Source organism: Scyliorhinus canicula, chromosome 2, assembly GCF_902713615.1.
Source record: "Scyliorhinus canicula chromosome 2, sScyCan1.1, whole genome shotgun sequence".
NCBI lineage: Eukaryota > Metazoa > Chordata > Chondrichthyes > Carcharhiniformes > Scyliorhinidae > Scyliorhinus > Scyliorhinus canicula.
This window is the reverse complement of record NC_052147.1, coordinates 185,543,160-185,569,412: the sequence shown is the minus strand read 5'-3', so window position 1 is coordinate 185,569,412 and position 26,253 is coordinate 185,543,160. Positions and strand designations below refer to the sequence as shown.

Sequence of the window (26,253 nt, the reverse complement as noted above, 5' to 3'; positions counted from 1 at the left end):
GGAGGAGGGAGGCCATGGAAGGATTTGAAGGCAAGGATAAAAATGTTAAAATTGAGGCATTGTCAGACCAGGAGCCAGTGTAGATTAGTGAACACAGGAATGGTGAGTGGACAGGACTTGATACAACTTAGGATATATACAACAGAGTTTTGGATGGAAATCAGATTTATTGGGAGTGGAAAACTGGCCAGAAGTAACTTGGAATAGTTCAGCCAAAATATAACAAAAGGCATTGATGAAGATTTCAGCAGTAGATGAATTGAAGCAGGGATGGGGTCATGTAATATTATGCCATTGGACTCTATGGATCAGAGTTGGCTGGCAACATGAATAAAGTCTGCTTTGATCAACAGATTTCTAGTTGTTCATTTCTATAAATGATTTTGATAGAGGCACAAAGTGAATTATGCTGATATTTGCTGCTAAACAGCTTGTTGGCAAATGTGCTTCATTACAGCAAATTATGGAGTTGTAGATTATTTGAGAAAGAATGATGCAAGTGTATCTTACAATAGTTAATTAGCCAATGAATAACTTAGAAATTTTGGGAGTGCTGTTACATGGGTGATTTAAAGGTAGGAGAACAGTAGAAAAGAAATTGAAAGGGGCAAATGGGATTTTCAATATTGTACAGTGGAGCATTGATTGTAAAGAAGGAACAAGAGCAGATAGGAGAGGCTAATGTAAAGGAGAGTGGTGATCACAACATAATAAGGTGCACAATTGGAAATGAGAGTGGCATAAGAAAAATGAAGACTAAGGCAATTGATTGGAAAAGAGCAAATCATGAGGAAATGAGGGTGATACTAAACAGAGTAAACTGGGAACAAATCTTGAATAAAGAAAGAAACAGCAAAACTGTGAGAACTCTTTAAAAAGTAGTGAATAAATGACACAAGAAATGTATTCCACTGAAAGCCAAAAACAGGCAAGTGAATTATGGCACCTTGGGTGAATGAAAAGGAAGAATTGAATCAAAAGAAAAGTGTATCTTAAGAACTACTTAGACACTAAAGGAGAGGACAAATGGGAATACAAATAACTTTAGAGAAGTTTAAACAAGCATCAAGAAAGAAAGATCAAATCAAGTTAACAAGGAATCTAAAAGGGGATAATAGTGTTCTATAGGTGCATAAATAACGAAAGAAAAATTGATGTGAGGAGAGGACCATTCAAGGATGATTCAAACAAATTCACAATTAATGACGTATAATCAATGTCGTAGAAATGGTAGAATTATTGAATAACTACTTTACCTCTTTATGTACTAAATATAACAAGGTAGGCAGTTCACCAGACTTAATGCTTAGAATATTAGTATAGTTGGGATTGTCATGTGATAGTACCTTTAAGAAATAGGTGTTTATCAAATATCTGTAGTGGATGTACCTTTAAGAAATGAGTGTTTATCAAATAGCAGCAGTGATGTCAGAGTGGGGTTGGAGCTGGGCTGTCTGTCTGTTTTACTTTGGTGTTTGAGCTGGCAGCTACAGTGTGTGTTTAGTTTCGTTTTCAGAGTTGGAGCTGCTTCCAGCCAAACAAGGTATAATTTTGATCTCTTTGCATGTAAAGAAAGCATTCAGATCACTTGCTAATCTAAAAGTGATAACTGCTCGCAGTAGAGAATTTAAAACCTATTTTTGTTAAAGAGGGTATTTGTCTTATGGATGTTGCGAGGAAAGATTAAGGGTTATTTATAGAATACTATATTCTTTGGGGGGGAGTATTTGAGTTGATAGTTGCTAAGATGTTTACTGTGTGTTTATAAACTGTTAACTGGGTTCATAGAATAAACACTTTTGTTTTAAAAGTACTTTAGATCTCTGTTGCATCACACCTGTAGAGTGGGCCATTGTGCTCCCCATAACTGAAATCTATTAAAAGTTGTGGGTCAGGTGAACTCCATGGTACACTTTGGTGTTCTCTAAACTCTGGCCCATAACAGGGTAGAGGAGAAAATAGTTAACTGTTTAATGAAACTAAAAGGATAAAACCCCAGGTCTGAATGATATGTACTCGTGCATTATCCAGCTAACCATGGAGGAGATCACCGAGTTCTGGCTATTGGACTGAATTTTCTCAGTTCTTCGGTATGAAAAAAAGAAACAAAAGCATCTGCAGTAACCTTTTATCGATTTGCCGTACACCAAAAAAGTTAAAAAACCTAAATGCACAAGGGTTTGAGTTTAAATCATTTAACATTTATGTGCACGACTCACTTTAAATAGTTCACAGAATTTAAATACCAAGTTTATTCCTCTTGCTCACATTTCAGCGTACCTGTGACACAGGCACCTGATGCACAGTGCCAAACCAAACCCTTTCCAAAACCCAGCTATGAAAGTTTCACAGCTTCAGTTCAGAAACGTCATTTATATTACATAATTATATCTCAGTTGATTTTTCTGTATTATACTCAACATTTAAGTAGTTATATTAGTTTAGATTAGGCAGCATGTTCTTAAGTCCCAGCTTTATAAGCATCCTGAAGGTGTAATCTTAAGCATTGAAATGTCTTTAATACATGTTGTTCCTACACATTAAACAGCACGTTTTCTGGGGTTTCACACCTAATACAAGTTCCTAAAGTCAGGAGAAATCAAAATTGACTTGAAATTATTGGGTTAACTTCTGTATTTCTGCCACTGTCCTGCCAAGCAGGAGTCCAAACCATGGAAAGATGCTGTGAAGGTGAATTTTAAGTCCATAATGCAGAACAATTATTGACAACAATATGAGAGCATTTATTTTAAGTTGTATTTCACTTGACCTATATTTTCTGTTTGTAGCTGCATCTGTTGATTTTTCAAACACTTTGGGCAGGATTCTCCGAATATGGCCAGACAATTCCGGCCATAGATGGTCACAAAGGAGAATTTCAAAACTTTGATCATTTCATCCCAATGCTTTCTTCATAAGATTCTGTTAACACGTGTTGTGCCTATGGTACAACCATAGACCTTCGATTTGTTGGACATCATTAGAAAAATGCTCCTTGTACCAAAAAGAATGAGTGCAATACATTGAATAAGGAAAACTAATGACAAACATTTGTGTTAAAATAGAAACTATCGGGCAGTAAATCATTTACACCAATAAGTAATAGCTAAAGTCAGATCTTAAAGATTCTTCTAATTATACAGAACATAATGACTTAGCTATGTGCATGTGTTGCACAGTTATACTTTGTACTATGTTGAGCACATACAAGTTTGTTAAATAAAATTGAATTATGCTTCATTTTATAGTATGCTTTTGTTTTTCAGCTTCATGATTCAGTAAACTCAGAAGTACAATTTACAGCTTCAGTTATGTATTTAACTCCATTAATGCAGGGTAATGATTTAGATGCAGGAAAAGAACTTTGTCTTTAACCCAAACATTAATATTGTTGAGGTCTAAACTATAATTTATGATCCTGATGGGGCCAATACTTAAAGTTTATCAAAATAACAATGTTCTATGCCACCTGGATGATCGGCATTTATTTTGGCATTTTTCTTAATTATGTACATTAATGGAATGAAGCTGAGCTCAAACTAATGCTTTCTCATTATTCAAGGTTTTATATTGCTTGTTTTGGATTGGCCAGTTATTTAAATATTTTGATTTGGATTTTGCAGTCAGTGGCAAAGCAACGGTACTCGCTGTTGACTTCAAGGACAACTGCCGACAAAGATCTAGTGAACTCTATGTGGTAGATTTCACTTTTACTTATGTTACTTTGATTTCAGTGTTGGCTCAAGAGGATCTTGGGTGTCCAGCAAAAGTGAGGTGATAAATCACGCTAAACTGCCAATCATGTTGGTGATCTCACATGGACAAAAAACTTGGAAATAAAGATACTAACTAATTATTAGCCGTATTTAAAAAAATTTTTTTAGAGTACCAATTCATTTTTTCCAGTTAAGGGTCAATTTATCGTGGCCAATTGACCTACCCTGCACATCTTTGGGCTGTGGGGGCGAAACCCACGCAAACACAGGGAGAATGTGCAAACTCCACACAGACAGTGACCCAGAGCCGGGATCGAACCTGGGACCTCGGCGACGTGAGGCGCAGGGCTAACCCACTGTGCCACCATGCTGCCCCTCATTTTAATCAATTTGCAGACAGCAAATTAAAGATTTGGATATCCTCATGGGATTAAGGTAGAAGTGGAATTAAAAATAAAATAGTTATTTTAAATCTGTGGAGTTTTTAAAATCATTGTTATGACCAAAATGGGAGGAGTGTGCAGTTTATATAACCCCAGCACTCCACAGGTTGCATCATACGTGAAAAGATTTACTTCACTCACCAAAATGACCAACTGGTTGTCTTCACTATCGCTAGACCTCCAATAAGAAAGACTTTCACCAGGCTTCTTTCAAAAAAACTCAGAATAATGGCTTTATGACACAACAAAACTATTTTTTAAAACAAGTTGTAAAACTGGTTAACATACAGTTTGTCATCCAGAAGTGTAACAATTTATTTCTTTAAAAATTCCCCCCAAAAATGTGAAATAAATGGCGATACAAATGCAGAGGTTGGCGTAAGGGACTGTCATAACATACATCTATGTATATAATGGAGTGCAGACAGGCAGTGATTGACACACAGGATGACCAGTAAGCACACAGAACAGAGCAGCCAATCACCAGACAGGACACTACCACTATAAAGCCAGAGGGCACCAGGTTTCCCGCTCTCCCTGGACCCAGCCTCTGAGACAGTCAGAGTTTGTGAGCTAGCCAGTGCAAACACCATGTGGTAGCTAGTAAGTCTGGTTAGGCTAGTACCAGGTCTCCAGTCAAGTCAGCACAGTGTCAACCCACAGTTGAACATGTATAATAGTTAAGACGTTAAATAAAATTGTGTTGCATCTTATCAAGTGTTGGAGACCTGTCTCTCGCTACACTGCACCAAGTGCAGTCCACATCAACCTGGCCTGCCCCACACATCAGGGAGTAGTTTACGAAAAGGGATAAAGTTCAAAAATGACTTGGCACAGTCGATATGACAAAATGCTGATCAGAGTAATTATCTAGATGTCCTTTCCAAAGGATCTTCAGTGAAACACCACCTTTGTTAACTCTCGCTTGTTATACTGAGATGAGAATTTTCTGGTTGAAGGTGAATACCCATTTGGACTGTAACCAATATAGGGAGAGAGAGCAGTGCAATCTCTCTCCACAGATTACTCCCAAGGCACAACAGTTCAAAAAAACCTGTTCAGATACAACTTCTCACAGGCCAGGAGTGTTTGAGCCAATCAACAGGAGCCTGGCAACAATGCTTTTTTTATTCAAGTAAGCAAAGTAACTCTATCTCCCCAAGTAGCTTGCTGGTCAGTTAGCTGAAATCATGTGATTTCTTAGAAGAAGCAGCTTGCCAAAGTGGACTTGTGACCTTTGAGTATTCGATGCCCTTCCAATTAAAAGAAAATATAGTCCTTGGAGGTTTGGATCCCAAACATTGTAATCGTAAAAATTGACATTTAACAAATGTAAAATTAGTTTTTCAGGGCATGAGAGGATGCTGAGCAGTAATTATGAACTAAGTATGGTATTAAGTACCCGGTTATGACTAATTCCACAAGCACATCTTATTCAAAGATTTTTACAGCAAGACCAATATTGTAAAAGTGAAAGTGCATGTTAATTCAGGTTATTTTTCAAGCTTTTAATCTGTGGAACCCTCAAAATGAACCTTGTGAAGGAGGAAGGAATCACTGACAGAAAGCTCTTGATTTCCACCTTTTAACATCCGTATTAACTAACAGTGGTGTTAAATGGGAATTGGATCTTGAAGGAATGTTATTTTCAGGATGGCATGTTATTTGGATTGTTGATGCCTCCATGACATTGTTACATTTATCTTTCTTGATGCTATATATTACTGGGCTGGCAAGTGATGAAGTCAATTTGATAAGTTTCTGCGTGATTTCATGTAGGTAGAACATATGGCAGGCACAAAATGCTGCTGAGGGTGGGGGTTTATTGTGTTGACTGTCAGGATTGTCAATCACGAAGAATGTTTGACTGATGATTTTGTGCTTCCCTTGTGGGCAAGAGAATGGTTCAGGACCCATTTCTTTTCTCTTCTTATGCTGCTCTGTAGTCAATTGTAGTAGAAATATAACCACGTCCTGATTATAATTGACAGCATGCGTTGAGGTTTGGCTGTTTTCTGGACCTTCCCACTGCAGCCCAAATGCCCTCTACTCTATTTAGCATGTCTGGTGACCTGAACAAATGTAACTGTATTTTGGACACTCGGTTTGAAGTATTTAAAAGGAAAAATAGTATTTATTTTGCTCCAGTTCTTTTTTTGGTTCACCACCTTCAAATCAGTAAATCATTTTAGAACTTAATTGCATGAACATTGGCCAGAAAACTGAGGTTGAGTTGGATTTCTACCAACTCATTGTCATTCTTCCCTGTTCACAAAATGGAATCCCTAATTTGGGATTGATCCAGTTTACTTGAGGCTTCGGCTAATTGCTTTCCTCTGTCAGGTGCTGAGCCTAATCCAAATGAGAACAGTAAAAATTACACCACTCCCCAAAAGAAGGAAAAGCTTGCGTTCTGTCAAGTTTAATTGAGAACTTTGTATATAACACTTTATTCCCCATTAGAAATCACTGTGGGGATAAATTGTGATTCATGCAACTTGCTGACTACCCAAGTTTATGTTGTGATTTCTGATGGGGAATAAGGTATTATTTACAAAGTTCTCAATTAAACTTGACAGAAAGAAAGCTTTTCCTTCTTTTGGGGAGTGGTGTAATTTTCTTCATGGTTTTTACTGCTGTCCACACAGAGAACATCTGCACTGCATGGTTGGAAGCAATTGTGTTGATGATTAAATATAGGTGTCTCAGAAATTATAGTGTATGTTATATTGAAAGGATACTTGAATATTTAAATAATGGCAAGGCTTAGAATATGGGAATCACATACAACAGATGGTTCTCGAAACTCTGTAATAGACAGATTTCAGCGAAACAATTGAGTGGGGTTTAAGTGCATTAAAAAAAAATAGTTTGGTGACTCTCGTGGCCAAGAGAAACAAAGTCTTTGTGATGAAGAAATGAACACTGAAGACATATTGTTGAGAAAATTAACTGTGTAATGGAAATGTATTGCATCAGATGTTGATTTAAAAATTACTTACTATTAATCCAAGCAAAATGACGAGCTGTACCTTGCATATGTATTGGCTCGTTGTATCATTTGGAGCACGGTAGCACAGTGGTTAGCACTGGCTTCACAGAGCCAGGGTCCCAGGTTCGATTCCCCGCTGGGTCACTGTCTGTGCGGAGTCTGCAAGTTCTCCCCGTGTCTGCGTGGGTTTCCTCTAGGCGCTCCGGTTTCCTCCCACAGTCCAAAGACGTGCAGGTTAGGTGGATTGGACATGCTAAATTACCCTTCATGTCCAAAAAGGTTAGAACGGGTTATTGGGTTATGGGGATAGGGTGGAAATCTTAAGTGGGTTGGTGCAGACTTGATCGGCCAAATGGCCTCCTTCTGCACTGTATGTTCTATGCCATGTTGTCATATATTAAAGTTATTGAATATTTAAAGTATGTATACTCCGCATTCTATTTCCTGGTGAGTAATGTTTTTGTTTTGATGGCATGGATGTAGACATCTTGCACGTTTGTGTCACATTTAAAAGAATATTGTAGTTTCACACTGTGCATTTTGAGCGTCATGAAATCCAGTTAAGTAGTGTGCAATTCACTATCTCTCTCTGACTGTGGGAGGGAAGTCACTACTTAATATTATGCATTCAGAGTGGAATTGAGTTTTATTGGGCAGCACGGTGTCACAGTGGGTTAGCCCTACTGCCTCACGGTGCTGAGGTCCCAGGTTCGATCCCGGCTCGACATTCCGGCAGATCTATAGCTGTTCAAGAGAGTGGAAAATCGTTATGCACAATAAACACCTTTGTGCACAACTAGTATGATGTCTCTGTCACTTTCTTCCACAATGCAGGTCGACCTCCGAACCCTTGACACATCACTCCAGGCATCTCCCCCTCCCCATTGCACTCACCCACCCTCCTGTTGGAGCTGTGTTCCATCCTCTGGGTGTTCGGATATTGGGTGCTGCGTGTGTGGTTTTGCCTCCCGCAGTGTTGAGGCATAGTGTCCAGGCATCAAGGTGTGATTGGGATGCTAGGTGATGTCTCCCACATGCTACATAGCCCGCCCCCCACTACGGGAATCCACTTGGGTTGTGTGACGTGCTCGCGCAACCACGAATGCCAATTCCCTATTAGCAATAGCCTTCAGCCGCACAGCCAGAGGCCTCGGCAGTTGGTGGGGGCTATGAGTGGTCAGTGGAGCAGACGAGCAGGGGCAAGGGTTGACTCCGGAACGCGTACGGGTGCTACGCGCAGTCGCCCCTTGGTTTCTACCACCCCACCCCCAGTGCCTCTCTCCCCCGCCCCCTCACACACTCCCATGGCAGGCCACCCCTTCGGAGGGTCCCGCACTGAGCACTGGGGTGGCAAGCCCAACACGGAAACGGAAGCTGAATGGGAAAGGTCCATGTTTCCTTCCACCAGGGTGTTGGTTTGCTTACTCCTTTGCCACCCCTCAGCCAATAATTGCCATGTGCAGGTGTTGTTCAGCTGGGCCCTTGTGGCTTTGAGAATCCTGAACTCACAGGCCATGAGCAACTGTTGCCCTCCACTGACTCTCCTGAAATCACCGACCAAAGGAACCTGTCGTGGAAAAGAAAACAAGTTCGACGGATTTATAAAAAACAAAGTGCTGCAAAAACACAGCAGGTCTGACGGTATCTGTGGAGAGAGTAAAACAGAGTTAATGTTTGAGTCCAATATGCCTCTTCACCTTGAGTTTCGATGAAGAGTCATATTCGACTTGAAATGTTAACTCGCTTTCTCTCTCCATAGATCCTGCCAAACTGGCTGGGTTTTTCTGGCCGTTTGTTTTTGGGTGCAATCTAACCAAAAAAAATCAGAATCCGCTCTGGGTGGCATTCTCTAACAGCACCTTTTTTTTCCAGCCCTCAACGGGGAACACCCTGCCGAGGCTGCACTCGGTCACATTTTCTCACAGCGTTCAGAACAGGAAGAGTTTGGGGTGACATACGGGCCTCATACAGGCAGGACCCCAGGACCCAATCCCTGGCATGGGCACCTTGGCAGCACCAGGCTGGCACCCATAAAGCACTGCCAGGGTGACAGGTTGGCAGTGCTGAGATGCCTGTGTTTCATCAGCAGTGCCAGGATACCACCCTACCCAGATACTATCATCTGGAAGCCTTTGATCACCTGGGAGACCCCCCCACCACCACCCAAGCTGCCATTCCGCCTGGTCCCCATTTGTGAGGACCAATGGTAAACGGTGTTCGGCTGGTGTCTTCTCGGCAAGGCCAATAGGCCCCGGGAGCTGCTTCCATCTGGCATTGACAGAGTTAACGGAGCTTTTAAACTCGCTTAGCTCTGCAAGTCTGGGTCCCGGCCATTGTGGATGTGATCCAGATCGCAACGTCTTGGGTAATGTCATTAGATCTCGTGAGATGTAATGACCGTCGGGAATCCTGGAAGTGGCCTCTCCCAGGATCTACCACCCATCCCAATTCCAGCAGGCCGGTAAATCGCACCCTGAATTTCAAATCTCCAGCATCTGCAGTATTCTGCTTATATGTCCATGGATACATACTTTATTGAGAGATCTGTAATCCACACTGAATGCTATGTTGTGCAACATACAGCAACAACTACAATGATTCCATAGACTTTGTGTGAGGGCATATTGCGGGAAGTCTCCAGTTCTATCCTTTGCTTTAATAGCTCTGTAATATGTGTAGTGATGCCCTGGCAGTGTCATGGCTGTGACTATCACCGTGCTGTTCAAGCATATTAGGTTTGCAGAAGAGGTATGTATCATTAGACATGGTTGAAATAGGAAAGATGCCTCTTGGTGCAAACATCCTCAGTTAATTGAAAGAACATGATTCTTGCCATGTAGACTGGGTGTAAAGCCTTTCATAGGCAGGCTCCTTCGCCTGAGTTCTCATGAGCCCATGTAGTGCATCCTGAATGCTGAGGCTCCTGCTGCCATTCCTCTTCCTTCAAAGGATCGTCCATCCAAAGCAATAAGTAAACTCTGAACCATGATTCACCATGGTTCAACTTGAATGAATAGGGGAGAACAAGTCGAGCAATTATCTAAGGTAAGAAATTAATTTGAAATCCATTAAGAATAATAGCACATGGATCTCGAAGAGCTGAGTGTCCATTTAAGTAGCATTTGCAGTGAAACAATTGCTCACTGAAACCAATCTCTAATTTTATGCAGTGATTTGGGCATTGGGTATGGCTCCTAATGTACTGAGTTAGAATTGAAATGGAGTCCTAATTTGCATGCATCATGAGGCACTCTACGTACAATGAGAAGTTAAAATGACATTGAGCAGGAAGAGGAGAGTCAGTCAAAATGCTGGATTCCGAAGCCCCCTTGGCTGGATGGGTTAAAATTACTCCCCCCAGTTTTACCACATTAATGTTTTGCGCTGCTATCTTGTATTGTAATAAAATTTAAAAGGAGGGAGGTAGAAAATATAGGACCCCAGTATTATGAGGTGTTGCTGGAAGGATAACAGAAAAGCTTGTTTTTTTTTTCTTTTTCAAACTTTATGTTGGCCAATTTCTTCAGAAAAATATTTCCGTTGGTCCAGATTTTTGCAGTTGCCATTGGTTATGCTTTTAGCAACCATTTGTTATTTTACTGGTTCTTATTTCACTTATTTCTTGCTGAACACTTTCTGAATGATTTATCAGATGTCCATTATTTTAGAGTTTCTGACATGACACTCTTGGCTTAGAGTTGGGACACACCCTGGCTTCTTGTAGAGTGTTATTATGACTGATCGTAATGTTCTATCATGACTCGCATGATTTCTAATTCAATCTCTGCAGAGCCACTCTCGACATTTTCCTCTGACACTGCACTCAACTGACTTGAACTATTTTCTAATTATCTTAACTGCTTTTCTATTGCTGTATGCATTTTTAAAAATGCAATTTACACATGAGAAATATATTCCCATCTGCTCTCTAATCTTATTTTAAGAATCTGCTTAAAACACCCACTTGAGATACATCATGATGTCTCATTATATTAATTGTATACAAAATGAAATTCAGCACAATCTATAAGGAAGAAGAAATGTTATAACCTAAATACTTGAAATTGTGCACAGACTGTTCAATGTTCAAACCTGATCTCTCTCATATTAAAGAGGTGGGTTGCTTCATTCACAAAACACCCGAATACTGAAAATCATTGTATTTCTCTGTCATTCTCTTACACTGTAACATGGCATTGAAGACCCGAGTGATGTAGCCAGCCTTTAGTTTAAAAACATGTATACGTCAGTGTTGGTATTATATGTTTATATGTCATGAATGTATTGTGAAGAAAGGGATTTTATAAAATGTTTTGGGGTTGTTTGTATTATGCTGCGAAGCAGGTTTATGGCTGTGTGTGTGTATGACCAATGTAATTAAGCTGAAGATTGGGTGAGGACATCAAAGGGTCTACATGTGAAAGGGGTGCACTTGGAGTAAATATTGCAAGGTTGAATTTTCAACAAGTAAATATGACATGGATAGAAATTTGCATTAGGAGGTAAAGGTTTGTTGTATTCAGTTGTTGAATTTCAAAGGGAACTAGAAAGGGTTTGCAACTTGGAAATGGTCAGAAATAAGGCATAGATATTAAATGTCATTTAACCTGAAAGTGAGGCAATAAGGAGAACATAAAAGATGTTACATTCTGAGAAGGTAAATTTCAAAGAAGGGTTAAGAACAATGGACTCAAACATGAAAGTGGCAAAAAAAATACTTAACGCAAGACCGTTTGTGTGTTTGTGGGTCACCATGCAAGACTTCCCGGAATGTGTCTTGTGCTGGGACAAAACTGTGAAGAGCAAAGTGAGGCAGTTTCCGGCTAACCCAGAAAAGTGTCTTTTTTTCAGAAAGCAGGGTTTGTTTTAAAGTTTTTATTAAATTTTCACAGCAGAGTCAGGGCGACACATTGTAACATATCTCCCCCATAATACCAGTGGGGTTGTCTTGTGGTAATATTACTGGATTTTCTTAATAGATTAAATATCTATAATGGATTGTTGCCTAAAGGGGTGTTCATTTGTGAGTCTGACCAAGGCGAAAATTATTTAGGAGGAGAATGTTAACAGTGTAAATGTAAACTTGTGTGTTTAAGTTTACTTTTCTTTTGTTAATATATGTTTTAATTTAATATTTTAAATTTCCGTAAGTGTTAATGGAATTTGTGGCTTTTGACCTTTGTACACATATCATTTTGTGGTACAATACAACAATAAAATGATACTAATTGCTTGCCAAGTTTCCTTTTTGGGATTTGTTTTACAGGGCACTTCACCGGCCACATCATAACAATATATAGAGCATTTCCTATTTTTTGCTGGTCTTTGTCAATAACTTTACACTGCATTTACACAATCCATATTAATGAGTCAAGTGTTACAGCTTCAACAAAAAAAATTGGCATCCAACTTAAGTGACAGAGCACCATTGGTGGCAGTTTTCAAAACCTTTATACCATAATGCTCAACTTTAAGAACAAGGCAGCAAGCAAATCTTAAAACAGAAATATGAACAAACATAACGTTAAAAACACTCTAGCCTCATTCTAACTGCCCCTTTATAGCTGGCAATTAGAGATTTTATGGTGATATCAGATCTTGGGATGACTGTTGCAGTACAAAACACTGTTTATGTGATGCTCATAAATTATCTTGATAAATTGAGATGCTGCCCTTGTTTATTTGAAGTAAGCTGTCAACAAATGCAGCCCGTTCATAATTCAGTTCAATTCTGGGATTGGTCATCATCCTCACTCATAAAACTGTTGTGCAATAATATTCAACAACTTGCATTATTAAATTTTAGTGCAGCATGAAATCTCACTTGTGCTTTTGCACGAGCATCATTCAACCAGATTTAGTAAAGATAGCAATGTTCACACTTTATTTTATTGAATATTGGGTAAGAGAGAGATATAAAATAATGCTGACCGCCTTTCAATAAAACAATCTTAATTACTGGTTGAATTTTAAGTTATAATTTCTGCGACTCTTTTTTTTTACATTGTAAATATAATGGGTGAGAATTTGTTCATGTAGCACTTTTTAAAAAATTAATGGGATGTGGGTATCGTTGGCTAGATCAGCATCTACTGTCCATTCCTAATTTCCCTTGAAAATGTGTTGGCGAGCTATCTTCTTGAACTACTGCAGCAGATGTGGTGTAGATGCACCCAGAATGCTGTAACAAATGGAGTTCCAGAACTTTGACCCAAAGACTGTGAAGGAATACCGATGTATTTCCAAATCAGGACAGTGTGTGACTTGGAGGGAAAGTTACAGGTGATAGCGTTCCCATCTGCTGCCCTTTGTACTTCTTGGTTTGGAAGGTGCTGTCTAAGGAGGCTGGAAAAGTGATTGCAGTGCAGTTTATAGATGGTACACACTGCTACCACTCTCTGTTGGTGGTGGAGGATGTGAATATTGAAGGTGGTGGGCAGGGAGCCAATCAAGCAGGCTGCTTTGTGCTGCACGGTGTCAATTTTTTTGAGTGTTTGTAGAGCTGCACTCATCCAGGCAAGTGGAGAGTATTTCATCACACTCCTGACTTGTGCCATGTAGATGGCAGATGAGTTTTGGGGAGTCGGGTGATGAGTTACTCACCGCAGAATTGCCAGCCTCTGACTTTCTCTTGTAGCTACAGTATTTATCGGAGCAATCTAATGGCTTTGTCTCGGCCAACTCTGGACGAGGTCAGTAAATCTTGCGGGATGCCTCTCGGTCGGGGGGGGGGGGGGGGAGGGTTCTTCCAGGCGATCGGGGACCCCAGGTGGTTGGACTCTGGGTCGGGTGGTACTCTGGCATCCAATGCCACCGGGAACCCTGACAGTGCCACCCCACTGCCACCCTGGCCCATGTGGCACTGCCAGTCTGGCTGGGCACTGCCGAGGTGTCAGGCTGGCAGTACCAAGCTGCCTGGGTGGCATCTTGCCCATGTCGGGGATCAGGCCCAGGGGGTGCCCTGCCCTTATGAGATGGAGAGCGAGGGGGCTGGAAGACCCCCTAATTGATAAGTTGGGACTTTATGGGGTCCGGAGGCAGTGGTGGGGGGTCGAGAGATCAGTGGCACCCTGATCCCTTCGTGCTCTGGTAAGCTGAGCTCATTAGTGTGGGAAATGGGTCTAAGTGCAGCCTTGCGGTATATTCCTCGCCGAGGCCCGAAAAATAAGCAATATCCCATTTAATAATGGGGCAGTTCTCATCGCTGCAAGCACGGGAAAACACCCCGTTAATGTGCTCAAAACTGGCTCTGTTGAGCCGGCATGTGGTGCAGTGGATAGCACTGGGACTGCGGCGCTGAGGACCCGGGTTTGAATCCCGGCCCTCGGTCACTGTCCGTGTGGAGTTTGCACATTTTCCCCATGTCTGTGTGGGTTTCACCCCCACAACCCAAAGATGTGCAGATTGGGTGGATTGGCCATGCTAAATTGCCCCTTAATTGGGAAAGAATAATAATTGGGTACTCTCAATTTTTTTTTCTTAAACTGGCTGTCTCTTTTCCATTAAATCGTGCCCTATATGGATGATAAGTTCAGTTACTGGTCAATGGTAAGCTCCAGAATGTTGACAGTGGGGGATTCAGCAACAATAATATCAAGAGGAGGTGGTCATTGCTTTGCACTTATGTGGCACGAATATTACTTGCTAGCTATCAACCCAAGCCTGAATATTGTCCAGGTCTTGCTGCATATTGGTGTGGATTGCTACAAAACTGCGCTGCATCGACCTACATAGATTTCCTGATAGCAGACCGCACCTCAAATCGCGAACTGTGCAGTCCACAGTATTATATCATTGCAGAAACCTGCACGGACTACCCAGATAGACGCCCGCAACTCTGTATGTGCCTCCAGGGATTTAATGTAGTTTACGTAGCACCACTTTGAACAAATTTTTCCTCTATATAACACAGTACATTTTCTCCTTCATTCATACGAGATATATTGGAAGAGATTCATTAAATATTTATATTCTATTCATTGAAATAGTTGACATTTTGAGGTTTGGCTAGTTGTTGCTGGCTTACTTTGTTGCTAGATGTTTAATCCATTGAATATCAGTTCTACGACAGAATATGGATTCACTCAATAATTAAATAAGCAATTAAAGTATTTATACGAGTGTTTTGTTTCTATTTTGGATAGTTTGCATACTTGGGGAAAATGTTTCTTAAACTCTGGCTTTTTCAATGTGACATTTTAAGATGATTCAAGTACATTTAATATTTGTGCAATCGCCTCAGTATTTAGTATACTATTAGATTACAGTATATTGGCATAGCCCACTGCCTCTCTCTTGCCAGACTGCTTGTCCAGTAGCCAATCTTGGACACCCCTCAATTTCCTCCAAATAAAGAATAGGACGATCAAAACCTTTGTCTTTAGACTCTGCAACTAACTCCATTCCATCGCTACTGATTTCATCCCCCTTCCTGGCCACTGTCTAAGGCTTAATCAGGCTGCTTAACCGGGCTTCTTGCAATCTTGCCATCCTACTTGACCCTGAGCTGAACTGCCAAGTACAGAACAAAGAACAAAGAAAAGTACAGCACAGGAACAGGCCCTTCGGCCTTCCAAGCCCGTGCCGACCATGCTGCCCGTCTAAACTAAAATCTTCCACACTTCCTGGGTCCGTATCCATCTATTCCCATCCTATTCATGTATTTGTCGAGATGCACGTTAAATGTCACTATCGTCCCTGCTTCCACCATCTCCTCCGGCAGCGAGTTCCAGGCACCCACTACCCTCTGTGTAAAAAAACTTGCCTCGTACATCTCCTCTAAGCCTTGCCCCTCACACCTTAAACCTATGTCCCCTAGTAATTGACCCCTCTACCCTGGGGAAAAGCCTCTGACTATCCACTCTGTCTATGCCCCTCATAATTTTGTAGACCTCTATCAGGTCGCCCCTCAACCTCCGTCGTTCCAGTGAGAACAAACCAAGTTTATTCAACCGCTCCTCATAGCTAATCCCTCCATACCAGGCAACATCCTGGTAAATCTCTTCTGCACCCTCTCTAAAGCCTCCACATCCTTCTGGTAGTGTGGCGACCAGAATTGAACACTATACTCTAAGTGTGGCCTAACAAAGGTTCTATGCAACTGCAACATGACTTGCCATTTGTTATAATCAATGCCCCGGCCAATGAAGGCAAGCATGCCGTATGCCTTCTTGACTACCTTCTCCACGTGTTGCCCCTTTCAGTGACCTGTGGACCTGTACACCTAGATCTCTCTGACTTTCAATATTCTTGAGGGTTCTACCATTCACTGTATATTCCCTACCTGCATTAGACCTGCCAAAATGAATTACCTCACATTTGCCCAGATTAAACTCCATCTGCCATCTCTCCGCCCAAGTCTCCAAACATTCTAAATCCTGCTGTATCCTCTGACAGTCCTCATTGCTATCCGCAATTCCACCAACCTTTGTGTCGTCTGCAAAATTACTAATCAGATCAGTTACATTTACTGGTCCATATCCTCCATCATGAAGGCCACTTACTTCAACAAAGGAATATGACCCCTCTCCACTCGCTTTAATTTAACTGCTGCTGAAACCCTCATCCTTGCCTTTATTACCTCCAGAATTGATTATCACAGTGATCTACTAGCCACCCTCCAGTTTTCACCTTCCATAACATTGAACGGATCCAAAACCCAGTGCCACTATCCTAACACGCATCAAGTCTCGTGCACTCATCGCCCATGTGTTGACTGGCTTAGACTGCAAGCTCTCTATCCACTAATGCATCTGTATAATACGATAACAGGAAATACTTTACTTTTTATTATCAAATAAATAATTTTGTATTATGGCTTGTTTCCACTTGTACAAAATTATTCGCTTGGATTACCAGTGACTGCTTCATTTAGTATACAGTGGGAGAAAAGACTAAAATCATCAACAAATATTGTATCGTTAAACTTCTTTTGAAGTTGCACAGTTTGCATTTTAAAGCTGCTAAAATACTCAAAACATAAATTTTCAGTAAACAAAGTAATATTTTATGACAATTCTTTTCAATAAAACTCATTTTGCTTCAAGGACAATGTTTTCTTCAAGTTTGTGTCTTTATTGATAAGCATTTATGAATGCTGTCTAAAAGTGCAAGACTACTTATAGCTTGTGAGGAATTTAGGGAAAAAAGTTTGAACATTCATGATATGGTTATAAGCCCCACAGTACATAGCAACATCTGCTTTGCAGCTGCAAGTCATTAAGCTGAGCTAGAACTTCCTCTTCAAAATTCCAGGCTTTTTCCGAGACCAGTAAGTTGTTTCAGTTTTATATCAGTATATTTCCAAGTCAACGTGAGGTGCTCAATCTTCTTACTTCAGGCACCGGTAGTAAACAATTGGATTGAGATTAGATTTTGGATTAACAGATAGATTTGCACGCCTGCTTGAGACGGATTCAAAATAGGTCGATCCTTGGCTTCATGTTGCTGTAAGTAGACGACAGTCAGCCCTCCTTTGTGTTGTGTGCTATGGAAAGGAAAGAACCAAACGATTCTGAGATTTATTGATGGCAATGTTAAGATGATCAGACAGAACGTCAAAGCAATGTACAACACAAACAGTTTAGTCAATAAAGCAAAGATTTAAATGATGAACTATTGCGTGTTCCTGTGCCATCTTTGTATTCTCCTAGAGGAATGTGATGCAGCTAAATTATCCATAAGGTTTACATTAGTAAGCTGGGGAATGGTTCTTTTGAATCAGATACTTCTTGGTCATCGTTGATAAGTCTGCACTGTTTACATTTTTATGAAGAATTTCTTTCTGGTGACACTATGAAATTTTAAAACACACGTGCCATAAAAAGAGCTTCTAATATTTTTAATAATTGAATACATTTAGTAATATGGTACAACTTACAGCAGTCTAAAACAGCTTAAAGTTTTCAATCCCAGGGCACTGCAGAACAGGAGGTTGTAAAATCATAATTCGGATGGTTCGGAGGTGGGGAGGATACAGCTCTTCCCTAATTCAGCTAATTACATAGGAACCTGTGGATTTCAATTTACACTTTTTATTACATATACAACAGTAGCAACAACCCTTTCTGGCAGTTATCAATTATTATGTGTGGCGATTCAACTCCGATCATATAATGAACTTAATGAACGGTAGATTTTATCTGGTACTTCTTTGAGTCAGATGGTTTATTTTAGAAAGTTTTATAAAATGATTTATAATATTTTAGATTGTATGTGTTGTACCGTGTTTAAAAATTTGGTAAATCAGAATTTTTTTCAAGTTCACAGTGAAAACTTAATATGATTACAAAATTGGTGCAAGTCTTTCTCTGTAGCTAGTGGTATATAGATGTCAGAAAGTTGTGGTTTGATGTTCAATTCCATAGACTTGAGGATAAAATTTACACTGACAATCCAGTGCCAGTACTGAGGTAGTGTTGCACTATCTGAAATGCTGTCGAGAGGGTGGTGGTTGACAGGGTAAATAGAGAGAAACTGTATCCGCTGGAGAGATGGCCAGTAATCAGGAAAAACAGAATTAAGTTAATTGGCAAAAGGGGAGGTGAGGACCTTTTTGTTTGCAACAAGTTGTTATGATTGTTAACACTCAGCCTCAATAAGTGATGGAAACGGATTCAGTAATGACTTTCAAAAGGAATTGGATAACTATTTGCCAGGTAAAAATTAATCCAGATTTATTTTCTGAGAATAAACAAATGTAATGGGTATAGATTTTGTTTGTGTTCAAAACTTAGTTTGTGGCAGCACGGTGGCGTAGTGGGTTAGAACTGCGGCCTCATGGCGCCGAGGTCCCAGGTTCGATCCTGGCTCTGGGCACTGTCTGTGTGGAGTTTGCACATTCTCTCCGTGTTTGCGTGGGTTACACACCCACAACCCAAAAATGTGCAAGCTAAGTGTATTGGCCATGCTAAATTGCCCGTTATTGGATAAAATGAATTGGGTACTCTAAATTTAAAAAAACTTAGTTTGAGTTCATGATAAAAGTGATTTCCATACATAGGATGGAACGCTATGTTCCTCCTGGGAGTGAGTGGGCTCGCTATGCTGTAGAATTGTGTGCCTTGATGATGGCACAGAGCCCATCACCTACTTGTCTCCACTGGCATTTTCCCAGGGACAGGGAGCCATCAGGCAAATTGCCTGTCCTTGGGCCAATTATGACCATTAACTAGTCAATTAATGACCACTTAAGCCCTTCTCCAGCCACCACTGGTATTTTACCAGTGACGGTGGGGGGATGGTGCACAAGCAACATGAAGACATCTGACTGCCTTTTTTCAAGATTAGGGGGTTGTCCTTACTGTTCAGGCATCCTTGTCCAAAGTAGGCTCTTCCTCACCCACCACTCATGCCCTCCTCCTCCTCTATCCCCCACCCTCTGCAGCATGACTTCCCCTCCCCCTCGTGTCATAATATACATCCAGGTATATGATGGTGTGCAGACAGTCAGTGATTGACACACAGGATAACCAGTGAACACACAGAACACAGCAGCCAATCACCAGACAGGACACGACCACTGTAAAGTCAGAGGGCACTAGTTTTCCCGCTCTCTCGGGATCCAGCCTCTGAGACAGTCAGAGCTTGTGAGCAGCAACTAGAACAAATACCATGTGGTAGTAAGATAGTCTGGTCAGGTTAGCCTCAGGTCTCCAGTCAAGTCAGCATTGTGTCAACCCACAGTTAAAGCATGTATTATACTGAAGTGTTCAATAAAATCGAGTTGCATTTCTTCAAGTGTTGGAAGCCTGTCTCTCTCACCACTGCAGTTAATGCAGTCCTCGCAGACCCACCTTACCCAACACATCACCTCGTACCCACACAAACTGAACCCTCCACCTCCTTCACTGGGGTCTGTCAGACTGATCTGACCAATCAGAAACCTTTAGGCCAGGGAGCAGAGTCGCTGCCTCTGTGTAAAATCCAGCATGTAGACTGAGCCACCTAGTCATTTTAAATCTATATAGGCTTTCTATTTTAATGTTATCATTCTTTATAGTTAAATTCCAATTGCATATATTGTTCACTTGAGATCATGGACTAATTTTCCCCATGGAGGTGGGAAACCGGATTGGGACCATTTTGCGGGTCTCAAAACCACCACTGGTTGGAAATTGATTGAATCCAAGAATTTGAAATGTTGAGCCCTGAATTGCCATGGAGACAGGTTCCCTGTCGAATTAAGGGTGGTGGATAGGCTCTCCATGCTGGGCCAAATGGAAACCTTAGAGCTTCAGAGAAACACCCAGCTGCTGTATAAGGTAAGTAACAGTGGAGGAGAGTTCAACAAGAGAACGCCCTTTCATCACTTCTGAAAAGACATTTTAAAAAATTCAAAAAATAGCCAAGTCACCACTGTAACAAAGTTCCTAATTGGTCTGAAAACAGAAAATACTGTAAATACTTAGCAAGTTGGGCAGCATCTGAGAAAGAGTTCACCGACCTGAACATCATCTCCCTGCCTGTCTTCGCAGATGCTGCCTGATCTGTGAGTATTTCTAGTGTTTTCTTTTTCGTTTCAGATATCCAACCTCTGTAGTATGTTGCTTTTGCCTTAAAGAACCTAATGACATGCCTCTCATGGGAGTGGGCAGCTCTCCCAACTCTGAACCCATGGTGGCCAAAAAACCCAGTGTCAGGAATAGCATCAGGAAGCCATCATGCCGGCTGGACTGGTAATATTAAGGCCCTATTTGCCTCTGCTCCTCCAGAGTTCAGACTCATGTGAAATGTCCATTATGTTCAATTTATCTTTGTCTTAATGATATGGCATGTTCCAGTGCATAAAGGATAAAGGTGCTCCACCAAATTTATTTGTAGTTGTATAGATGCAGTAAGACATTGAACATGCAGCTTGCATATCGAGAGTGCAAAAATAAATTTGCGTTTTAAGATTGTTATATCATTCATATAATCCTACTCAATGATATGAAGTAGAATTCCTTCTGGTCTCCCACCATGATGCAAGGTATAGAAACATAAAAGGTCTGTTTGCGTTATTGTGTGTTTCAAAGAGCTATGCAATTAGTCTCATCCTGTGCTCTTTCCCCAGTGCCCTGAAAGTTCACCTATCTAGTACTTACCTAATTTCCTTTTGAAAATTACTACTGACTCCATCACCTATTCAGATGACGCATTACAGATCGTAACAATTAACTGCAAAATAAATCCTCATTTCCCACCTAATTCAGTCGGCAATTACTTTAGTTATATGACCCCTGGTTATACTAGCCACCTTACCAGTGGAATTATGCCTCTGTATTTACTGCATCAATAATTCCTCATAATTTTTGAAGATTTTTATGAAATCTCTCATTCATCTTCACTGCTCTAAGGAGAACAATTCAGAGTTGTCTAATCTATCCAGACAACTGAATCCCCTCAGCCCCTGTTTCAGTTCTAATAAGTCTCTCTGCCCCTTCTCCAACTCCTTAACGTCCTTCCTAAAGTGTGGTTTCATGGATTGGAGCTAGTGATTTATAAATATATATATATGTATGTTTTTATCCTCTTACACCAGTTTTTTACTTATATGTCACAGGGCCAACCAGCCTCAGTTGGGCAACAGTAGAGTCTGGTGGGACCGGATTCCCACTCCCATTCCTGTCACCAGTAATTTTGATTGGTGCAGGGTAAGGGGGAAGGTCATGAACCTGCATCTATCTGTTCTTCTGTTACCGGTTCACTTGTGAGAGTGTGCATTTCAGTCACCCCAGAGTTTTCATGAGGACAGACCGGCTTTTGAAGGCATTGTGGATCACGCCAGCTAGAGTAGCTTTGTGAACCATTATTTGAAGTTGGAATACATATGATAGCTAAGTACAAAAGATGTTTCCAAATTATTTTTTAAAAATGAAGTGCTATGTGATATATTATATATATTTTTAATATAGTGCTTGATGATCAGATAGGTTACCATTAAGGGCGGCATGTGGCACAGTGGTTAGTACTGGGACTGCGGCGCTGAGGATCTGAGTTTGAATCCCGGCCCTGGGTTACTCTCCATGTGGAGTTTGCACATTCTCCCCAGGTCTGCAGGTGTTTCACCCCCACAATCCAAAGATGTGCTGGTGAGGTGGATTGGCCACACTAAATTGCCCCCTAATTGGAAAAGAAAAATAATTGGTATTCTAAATTTATAAAAAGAAAAGATAAGTGACCATGAAATTAAACAGCATTATGAAAGTGGGAACGTTTTCAGATGATTTAGGGTACATTATCCACTTGATAAAGTGCTATTTTGCATTGCACAACAGTGAAATTCAGACTTCACTGTGCCAATTGTTCCCTTTGCACTCATGTTTTCCATGAACTTTAAATCAGCTATCCATCTATTTGGCTGTTTCAGTGCTTTGGCAGATGGCTGCAATTCTTGCTGACATTAACACCTTTAATGTATACAGCTCTGGAGGTTTTGCTGACATTGTTGTTCGATGTAATGTCCTAATGAATGCTTGGCTGAGTTCCAAACGCACTGTGGATTCAGGTCAACAGGTGGTGTTGACACAGCTGTGGCAAATCTCAGTTATTTTTACAGATTTGATTAGTTCAGTGAATATGTTTTTAAAGTGGATTTTAAAGTACCGTTTGTTTATCTTGACAGATTTATACGTTTTTTCAAAGACTTGCTGATGTTGGTAGAGGGCTTGAGAGTTCCATATATAGTGGATACTGGGTGAGTGGATGTGTGCCGAGGACCCAGTGAATGGAAGCGGGCCATTTAACCTGGCTGCCTGGGCACCTTCCAACTTCCGTCTCTCCCTTGAGCTTGCTACTGGAGATGGCGACACTAACTCTGCACCATCCCCGCTGCCCCATTGTGAAAAGAGGGTGGGCACTCCCTGCTGGTCAGGGAGTAGGATTGTGATGTTGGAATATCCCCTGACTCCCTATTACACTTCCGAAGTTGAACATCCAGCCCTTTGTCCCTATTATAAAGCCAAGAATCATTTGTTTTGTTTTTTAGCAACCTTCTCAATTTCTCCTGTCACACTCTTGTAAGTACCGTCCTGTTCTTTCTGTCCCAGCATACATTTTAAACTTGTACAATTTTGTTTATATTGTCTTTCCCGATGTCTGTAAATTAGCTTGTTAGTAGCACAGAGTCTCTGAAATTAGATTCACGCTAAAAATGCTAATTTGCATATAATTCATGAGCTTTGTCGAATAGTTATTTTTCTGCTTTTCAAATCATGGTGGGTTTGTTTCACGAGTAAAGAATACTCCATGATCAGGTTGTAAAATTGAAATTTGCCTATATAACAGAACTTCCTCCCTCTTCGAGTATTATGTTGGAAGAAGGTCTTAGCAACCATGGACTTAGATTGGATTGATACATGGATCTGCTTGGCAAAGAACTACAGTAGTTTGACCAGGAATCTCTTCTGTTCTTACTGCCTGCCGTTAGGGGTATTGGAAGGATCTGCAGTTTGATAATCTACCTATTTGGCCAAATTATAAATGCCTCTTCTGAAATTACACTTGAACCCAGAGTTTCTGGTCCAGAGGCAGGGATGCAGTGCATGTGCCCATTATATGACCATAACTGACAACTTTGGATAGAATTGGCCCCAATGAGTATTCCACACATTAACCATGGAATATTGTCGGCAGAAGAATTCCTCTTTGTACTAGGTGGCCAGGGTTCAGACAAAGTGACTTTAAGTTCATGAGAGAAATATGACTCTGATACTAACTGCTGGAGCCCCATTCCTCCAATGAATGAGGCAAGACACAATTTTGGAATAGTGGCAATAGATAGCGTTCTTTATATTCTGGGTGGTGAAGATGGTGAAAAGGAGCTATTATCAATGGAGGACTATGATTTTCACACTAAGACATGGACCAAGCAACCTAATATGACTATGGTTCGAAAGATTGGCTGCTATGCAGCGTAATCTGCCCATTGAAAGAAAAAGGTTTGGTGCTGTAGCATGTGGTGTTGGCCTGGAGCTGTATGTTTATTGTGGAGTTCATAACCGTGAAGGTCATGGTGCAGAAAGCAATGAGATGGTCACCTGCAAATCAGAATTTTATCATGATCAATTCAAAAGGTGGATATATTTGAACGATCAGTTGCTGTGCATCCCAGCAAGCTCCTCTTTTGTATATGGTGCTGTGCCTATTGGTGCCAGCATTTGTGTTATTGGAGATGTAGACACAGGCACACAGTATGACTTTGTCAGAGAATTTCGCAGAAGTACAGGAACTTGGCATAGTACCAAGCCATTACTCTCTTCAGACCTCTGGAGAACAGGTTGCGCAGCTCTGCAGATTGCAAATTGCAAGTTTTTCAGACTACAGTTACAATAATGTCTTTTTCGCATACGCATTCCCTCTGTCGGGCCAAGTGGATCATAATACAAATGGTCAGTGGTTGTACCAGTTAGGAACAATACATTGTATATCATAATGGGGGATAATCTTGCAAAGCTTGATATTTCTGTTACAGATTGATCATTGCTAAAAACGTATCCTGCAAGGGCAATGCATTATCACACACATTACGTGAACCAGGAGCAAAACTTAAAATTTCTTTTTGGGCAGCACGGTAGTACACGTGCCTAGCACTGTGGCTTCACAGCGCCAGAGTCCCAGGTTCGATTCCCCGCTGGGTCACTATCTGCGGAGTCTGCACATTCTCCCCGTGTCTGCGTGGGTTTCCTCCGGGTGCTCCAGTTTCCTCCCACAGTCCAAAGATGTGCAGGCTAGGTGGATTATCCATGCTAAATTGCCCTTAGCGTCCAAAAAGTTTAGGAGGGGTTATTGGGCTATGGGGATAGGGTGGAAGTGAGGGCTTAAGTGGGTTGGTGCAGACTCGATGGGCCGAATGGCCTCCTTCTGCACTGTATGTTCTATGTATGATACCCAAGGCATCTATGCATGATGCGACCTCTGCGCCACATAACCCCTATTTAAATATAACTTACTAAAAGATAAAAGAAAAATGGACACAGAATCACAGAAAATACAGTGCAGAAAAGCCCTTTTGGCCCATCAATTCTGCACCGACTCGTGGAAACACCTGACCGTCTACCTAATCCCATTTGCCAGCTCTTGGCCCATAGCCTTGAATGGTGTGACGTGCTAAGTGCTCATCCAGGTACTTTATAAAGGATGTGAAGCAACCCACCTCTACCACCCTCCCTGGCAGTGCATTCCAGACTGTCACCACCCTCTGGGTAAAAAGGTTTTTCCTCAAAACCCCCTGTACCTCTCGCCCCTCACCTTGAATTTGTGTCCCCTCGTAACTGCCCATTCAATTAAGGGAACAGCTGCTCCCTATCCACCCTGTCCATGACCCTCATAATATCGCACACCTCGACCAGATCGCCCCTCAGTCTTCTCTGTACCAGGAAAAACAACCCAAGCCTATCCAACCTCTCTTCATAACTTAAATGTTCCATCCCAGGCAACGTCCTGGTGAAACGCCTCTGCACCCTCTCCAGCGCAACCACATCCTTCCTATAGTTTGGCGACCAGAATTGCACACAGTGCTCCAGCTGTGGACTCAGCAAAGTTCTATACAACTCCAACATGACTTCCCTGCTTTTGTAATCTATGCCTTGATTGATAAAGGCAAATGTCTCGTATGTCTTTTTCACCACCCTATTAACCTGCCCTCTGCCTTCGAGGTCTATGGGCATCACGCCAATATCTCTTTGTTCCTCAGAATTCCCTAGTGTCATGCCATTCATTGAATATTTCCTTGTCAAATTACTCCTTCCAAAGTGTATCACCTCACACTTTTCAGGGTAAATTCCATCTGCCCCTTTTCTGGCCATTTGACCATCTCGCCTGTATCTTTCTGTAACCCAAGACACTCAATCTCACTGTTAACCACCCGGCCAATTTTTGTGTCATCCGCAAACTTGCTGATCCTACCCCCCACATGGTCATCTATGTAATTTATATAAATGGCAAACAATAGGGGACCCAGCACAGATCCCTATGGTATGCCACTGGGCACTGGCTTCCAGTCAGTAAAGAAGCTGTTAATAATAATAATAATGTTTATTATTGTCACAAGTAGGCTTACATGAATACTGCAATGAAGTTACTGTGCAAAGCCCCTAGTTGCCACATTCCGGTGCCTGTTCGG

At 41.2% G+C, this 26,253-nt stretch overlaps 1 protein-coding gene and 1 pseudogene across 11 annotated transcripts in view; both read left to right on the top strand.

Annotated features, from left to right (window-relative positions):
• The window catches only part of gulp1b (GULP PTB domain containing engulfment adaptor 1b), a 530,845-nt gene that overhangs the window by 185,381 nt on the left and 319,211 nt on the right, over nt 1-26,253 (top strand). The window lies entirely within an intron of this gene.
• On the top strand, nt 1,228-24,512 carry LOC119962297 (annotated as a pseudogene).